This window comes from Scomber japonicus, chromosome 18 (assembly GCF_027409825.1).
Source record: "Scomber japonicus isolate fScoJap1 chromosome 18, fScoJap1.pri, whole genome shotgun sequence".
In the NCBI taxonomy this organism is placed as follows: domain Eukaryota; kingdom Metazoa; phylum Chordata; class Actinopteri; order Scombriformes; family Scombridae; genus Scomber; species Scomber japonicus.
The window spans coordinates 21653872-21660381 of record NC_070595.1 but is presented as its reverse complement, the minus strand read 5'-3'; positions in this window follow the sequence as shown (position 1 = coordinate 21660381).

The following is a 6510-nucleotide window of genomic DNA, read 5'->3' as shown; positions in this document are numbered from 1 at the left end:
GAAACCAACATTTAAACAATTAATACATGCTCACATTTATGCTTGCATATGGAAATACTGACAAAAGCACCTTGCATGTTTTTAGGGGGTAAAAAATCAGTGTTAGTGAAGTATTCCTTTTATCACAAATTATGTAACTTGAAATTTGGTTAGTCAGATTTGCCCTGAATCTTTATGAATAAATATGTCTTGTTAACAGAGACTTTAGATAATACCAAAGTCACATTTTCAAATGGGTAATGTCAGCAGATCACACAATGATCTACCCACATTTTTCACTAATATTCTTGTCACACTTTTAAGCTGATTTTAAAAGCATGCTGGAGCATCACTGAGAGGTGAGGTAATATTGTTTAAGGGGGGAAAAGACTGCTTTGTTTAGTTTTGTGCTGTTGCCCAATTTCTCCCTAAGTAGTTGGGTATAAAGATTGTTTCATGAACTTGAAACATTCACATTCAGGTTAAGAGGCAAAAAAATGTTGTGATCCCACTGGGGCAAGGGAGTGCCAGAGGAATGTAGTTATTGGTTTAAGATGTCTTGGCTCGAAGACTTCCAACACTAGCATGGATGAGAGTGATGGAAATGAGCACTTCCTTTGGTGTTTTTCTGTTCAAACACCAAGCGCATTGAGGGTGAAAACCTAATTGGTTGTCATTCTCAAGGAAGGAGACAGAAGCCAGTGGAAGCAATTTTTCAGCAATTTACTAGTTTCTTTGCTCACCAGGGATCACAATAAACAATCACTATGAACAGACTACCATTTAGGACCTTGTTAAGTTGTGTTTCCTCATTCTAGACACCCAGCTGGTGTCTTGTGTTTCAAACATTGTTAGGCACAAACACATTAATCTTATTTATATTGAGCTAATTATCCAGTATTTAGGTGCTACAATATAAATGTCAATGAATTCAGATAGTTTTAATGACACAACTGCAACAGTAGCCATGGTAATGCACTACTGAATTGATTTTTTTTAGCTACATGTCACTTATTAACAAGTCTGACATATATTAGGTCTGACTTCACATATGAACAACCAAAGCGATGGAGAGCATTAAGCTGGCCCGATGTTAACACTATCTACAAAGTCTCCACATGTGAGAACAACAAGGACAGACCTCAGCTCAATCAGAGTCAGGCAGGGCAAACAGCTGGATTGGCTTATGCCCAATCCAGACAGCTTTGAATAGTCCACTGACCTGGCAGAGTCCCTTCGGCCAAAAATCTCTTTTCCTGGTGTTAGTCCAATGAGGGAAAAGCAGCATGATCACAATGAAAGCCCTTGCCAGACATGAGTGTGATCGAGCCACTTGTGGTAAATTTCTGTCCTTGTCTCCATGCCAAAAGCATATCATACAGCAGTCTAACCAAAATGTTGAAGCTAGTCAAATCTTACTTACTTTTTTATCTTCCGTATGCCATTATTGTCAGAGAGCCTACCAGTTAAAAGCTTTTGTAAATCCTGAGGAGTGAGACAGTGCAGATGACAGTCGGAGAGGAACTGAGATGTGAGAGTTGTCTATGTTTCCCAGGAGGAAGGACACAAGATAGCAGGCTGGACAGAGTGTGCTCTGCCAAGCAGCAGCATAACCTCCACCAAGAGAATTAAACAGATGAAAAGCTGCAGGAGCATGGGGTGCAAATCTGCCAGTGAGAGGCAAAGACACACACTCAACCGTTAAAATCACCTTGCTTTGCTATTACAAATCCAGTGCTTGCCTGCTTTGCTAACATTGCATTACAACACAAGCCGATATAATTAAGGTCAAGCTGCAACATTTAGACACAACTTGAAATCAAGCGCGAGAATTTAACATATTATGTAATTAGCATAGCCTTAATTTTCTCATAATGTCGACGTTTCTTAAGTGTAATAGCTGTATGAGCCACATTTTCCAAATAAGGAAAGTGTTAAGCTTAGTTTATTTTTCATATGTTTCTTGCTCTGTTCAGACATACGTAAGATAACCCACATAACCCAATTTCTGTGTTGTGCCTGTCTGTCAGTAACAATCATGTCTAGCAGTACGTGGGTGAGTGAGTGAGTAGGTAGGGTTAGATTAGCCACTATGCTTGCATCTACCTTTCATGCACTCCCTATTAATATACAAATGTGCTGCTGTGCTTCACAATCAGCCACAGATAATGAGGATGCATTATGTTTGATTCAGTGCTGCTCGAAGAGATTGAATAGTATGTGCTTGTGTCATGACTGATTAGGATAGAGCTTGAATCAGCACACACTAATGATACTACTTTGTGTGAGTCAGAACTTTACCACTGTAAAGAGATTTGTTTCATAAAAGTGATACTGCTTAAGAAAGGAGGCCGTGGTGCAGAGAGCTATTGAGCCTTTGTCCTGTCTGCTGTTCACTTGCTCATCTTAATGTTTGATGTGCTTTTGTGTAGCCTGCCGCTTGATCATCAGAGGTGTGTATGTGTGTGAGTGTGTGAGTTTGTGTGTGTGTGTGATATGTATTCATCACATTGCGTGGACTTGCATCCCATCTGGGAATGATTCAATCCTCAGATGGTTGTTTTCAGGTTAAAATCTAAAAATTCTATTTATGATTGACAAGTTTAAGCATTAGACACAGTGATTATGGTTTAGAGTTAGAACAAGTAAATACAATGTCCTCCTAAGTACTGTACTGTGTGGGTGGTAGATACAGTAAGTGGTGGTCAGCATGTGTGTGTTTTTAATGGACAGGGACGTTTGTGTGGCAGTGTGAGTGCTTTGGTTTTGATGATGTACCTGTTTCTGGGTCAGTTTTCTAAATGCGGTCTGTCCATGACTCACACAGGGGTGATATTAGTGTGTGATGATGGTGGAGAGCTTTTTCGCGGTGTGGCCCACAGTGAAATGGGTGACTGATTTTACTACTGCAGTGCACTGGATGAGGCACTAAAGCATGCAGCAGTCTGCGTGGTAATTGGTTAACAGATGGAAAGCTAGGTAGAGAAGCATGTGAGGTCAGTGGCTCGATGCTCAGAGTAACAGTGTGTCCCTGTCATGGTTGGCCCCCTGAGGTTGAAAAGGTGTGTCTAGCATGGCCTTACCTTTCCAGCTGTAATGCCCTTTTCTGTACTTGTTCATATGCAGTGCTCATGACCTTCCTAACTTGAGATAAAACAAAACACAAAACTGTGTTCTTAACTTCATACAGCATAACCAACACACGATAAACCCTGCAGACATTACATTTACTGGCGCAAGAGTCAGATTTTCATAGCATCCCTTTCTGGCACTGACTGACACTCCTACAGACAAACCAAATCCCTTTCATGTTTGCTGTTGTTTGTTTTCTCATTTTTAAGCTCTAACATCATACAGTGCTAGGCTGATTAACTGCCAACAAATTCGTTGGACATGTGAATATTTTGCAGATATTTCAAAGCAGGGTTCAAAATGAACTTTTTTGTCCACTGGCCAAATGGCCAGTGAGTGTTAAAATTTGACCCTACCCCCTAGATCACCACTGTTTTTATGTCTAATGAATGAAACAAGTCTACCAGCCACTTGCATATTTTACTTGCATTTGGTTGGTGGTTGGTGCTCATTTTGAGCTAAGACAAGGGACACCATTTGCTTCAAATTGGAAAGTCCTGGTATTCTTGATATTTAGTACATTTTTAAATGACCACTTATTCTGAACAGCAGACTGACCACTACTTATCCTCTAGGGTTGTGTGGGCTCAAAATGACCTCTGATGCTGTTTTCTGTCTCATTGGAAAAACCCAGAGGCCTTCTGCCCTAAAATGACCAGTATCATTCTAATGGGCTGAGCTGGCTGACTCTAGGGCAGCTTGTAATCCTCATTATAAAGGTCTTTGGGATTGAGTACTTAATACAGTTGTTAGACCCTTCTTATTTATATGTGGTTAACCCGGTTGCTAACCAGCAGCCGGCTGTACACTCAGAGACTGATTACTTTTCTTGGTGGAAAGTAAAGTCGATTTACACGTGTCCCCCTTTGACCCTTATCCTTGCTTCTAGAACATTTCACAATGACTGACTAATGCACAACTCATTTTTCAAGATATTTAGTGTGCTCATACAGTATGATGTATAGGATGTTATGTGTATGCTTACTGTCAACGATGTATGGACAGATCAGCTTGACTGGTGGGATGAATATCATTCCTATATCGCATTCTCTCCCCCACTTTCTCTCTTTCCTTCTGTGTGAGTGTGCTGGAGGGTGCAGGACTCCCAGAGGTTTATGTCTGTGACTCTAAGCAAGAGTGACATTTCTCTGACAACACCCAGAACAGGCACACACATGCACACACACATGCAGTTTCTCTTTCACACACACACACACAGACACACACAGACTCTCTTTGTCTTTCTTTCTCTCTAGTTCACAAACATGTCAGCAATAGGATCCACAAAAGACAAAGAGCCAAATAAGGCATGGAATTGATATCAACAAACATGGCTGAGTGTGCTTAGGCAGTCGTTGGATATAGTATGAGTGACAGATGCCAATTAAAGCGGGGACATGCTTGGTCAGTGCTGGACACACTGCCACCATTAATAAGATTTATAACACACGTAACCCTAGTAACTGCCACTGTGGGACTCACCTAATGTTGTTTTGTTTTTGCGTCCGTCTGCTCTTTTTTGCATTGCAGTAGGCACCTCCTGACCAGTTTTCTGTACGACCTTGCTTTCCCCTGCTCGATGAATCTTTTATGAGGCTGGCAATGTGGGTTTCTGTGTAGAAGATTGGAATATAAATATGGCTGTTGCGCCTAGAGCTCCTCTTCCTGCTCTGATACAAAAGCTTTCATAAGACTGAGCAGATTGGGCAAGCTGCTACTTGAACGGTGCTCTTCACATCTCTTCGCTTTTATCGGAAGACACACATCCCGTATCAGAGAGTGTTATGCATTTCTCGAACAACAGAAACAGATTCTGCCTCCACCTGCTCGATCACATGGTTGGGCAACATACCACACCCACGGGAAATCTTGTTTCCTTTAGAAAGTGTCATTCTTTCAAATTCTTCCTGTCTTTTTCTTTTGCACGGCATAGTTTTCTCTTCGAAAGCCCTGGTTAATATGCATAGTGCTCACATTCATGTTATGAAGTTGAGAGTTGTAGCAGTAATTGGTATGATAAAAAAATCAGATTCAGATAGTAAATCTTGCTTGAACTCCTCAGAGTGCACTATGCCTCTTTCTTTTTGACTATCTCTATCTTTTATCTTCTTTTGTTCTCCCTGAACCTTCTATTTCACATGATCCTTATTACCTTTCTTCCAGAGAATCCTCTCCGCACCACTATGTGTGAGCGTGGCAGCATTGCCTCCCATGTTGAAAGCTAACTCAATTGCAGGGCTTTCATTTTGGGGAATGAAGGATGAGTGCTATGCGGCGCGGCAGAAGCGGGTGGCAAGAGAAACCATTTAATCGATGTGTTTTCCGCGTGGCACTGTCACAACCACTCAGTAGGGCCATTGATGAGGGAGGTTCTCTCTGACTGCGCCAAGGCTTAAAGGCTCCAGTCAGGCAGGCGTGGGAGCCCAGCAGCCACCAGACTGTGCTGCATATCAAGCAGGCTGGCATAGCTGCTCTCTGCAGCCCCACGGTGAGGAAGGTAGAGAGGTCCTTTGATAGAGACACTACATGTAGGAGAGGAGAGATAACAAGATGCTCCAGTGGAAGGAACACCAGCTTACATTACATTATGCTGCCTGATTCTAAACCCCTGGGATTTCTCCAAGTCTACAAAACACACACAGTAGTGTGTAATACTGGATGTTAACACAACATCTGGAAGTAGAAGTCAGAACTAGAGAGACTGACTTACATTTATGCAGCTAATTGAGAACTCAGTGTGTATCAAATTAAAGAAAAAGTCAAATGGAATTATATCTTTAGCTGTGATGACATTTACTGAAAGAAACTTGATCTAGCTTTGATCGATTACACAAAATTGGAGGCAAATGATGTAACACCCTGACTTTGGCATTCATTTTTCATAAATCAGAGGGCTTGGATTTGGATCACATTTAGTTGAAAGGAACTTTTCTTAAAGGGAGTCCTGTATATTCAGCAGTGCCACAAATCCATTGCTCATTATGCCATTTTGATTATGTACTGAGTATACAAGCAAAACATGCTTTTAAACAGCAGCCTTGAGATCGCCCTGAGTTCTCAGTATGCGCCATATTTCACCTTCTCTTTTCAATAATCTGCAGCCTCACACACAAAGACAGCCTGCACACAAAGAACAAAATGTATTTACTTTAAACTCTAAAGAAAGCATCATGTTGCCCCTCTAGTCCCTTAGTAATACTTTTGGCAGTGGTTATACATTTGTGCATCTAAATTATCTGAAAGCAACTATGTCTGTATGAGAAAATACATATAAGAAAAGAGTTGTATTGAGCTGTGTGTATATTGCAAATAAACACCAGCATATACTGTACATACACAAAATGCACTTAGTAACACACTCTCTCACACTCAGCAGACAAATGCTGTGAACTGAAGATG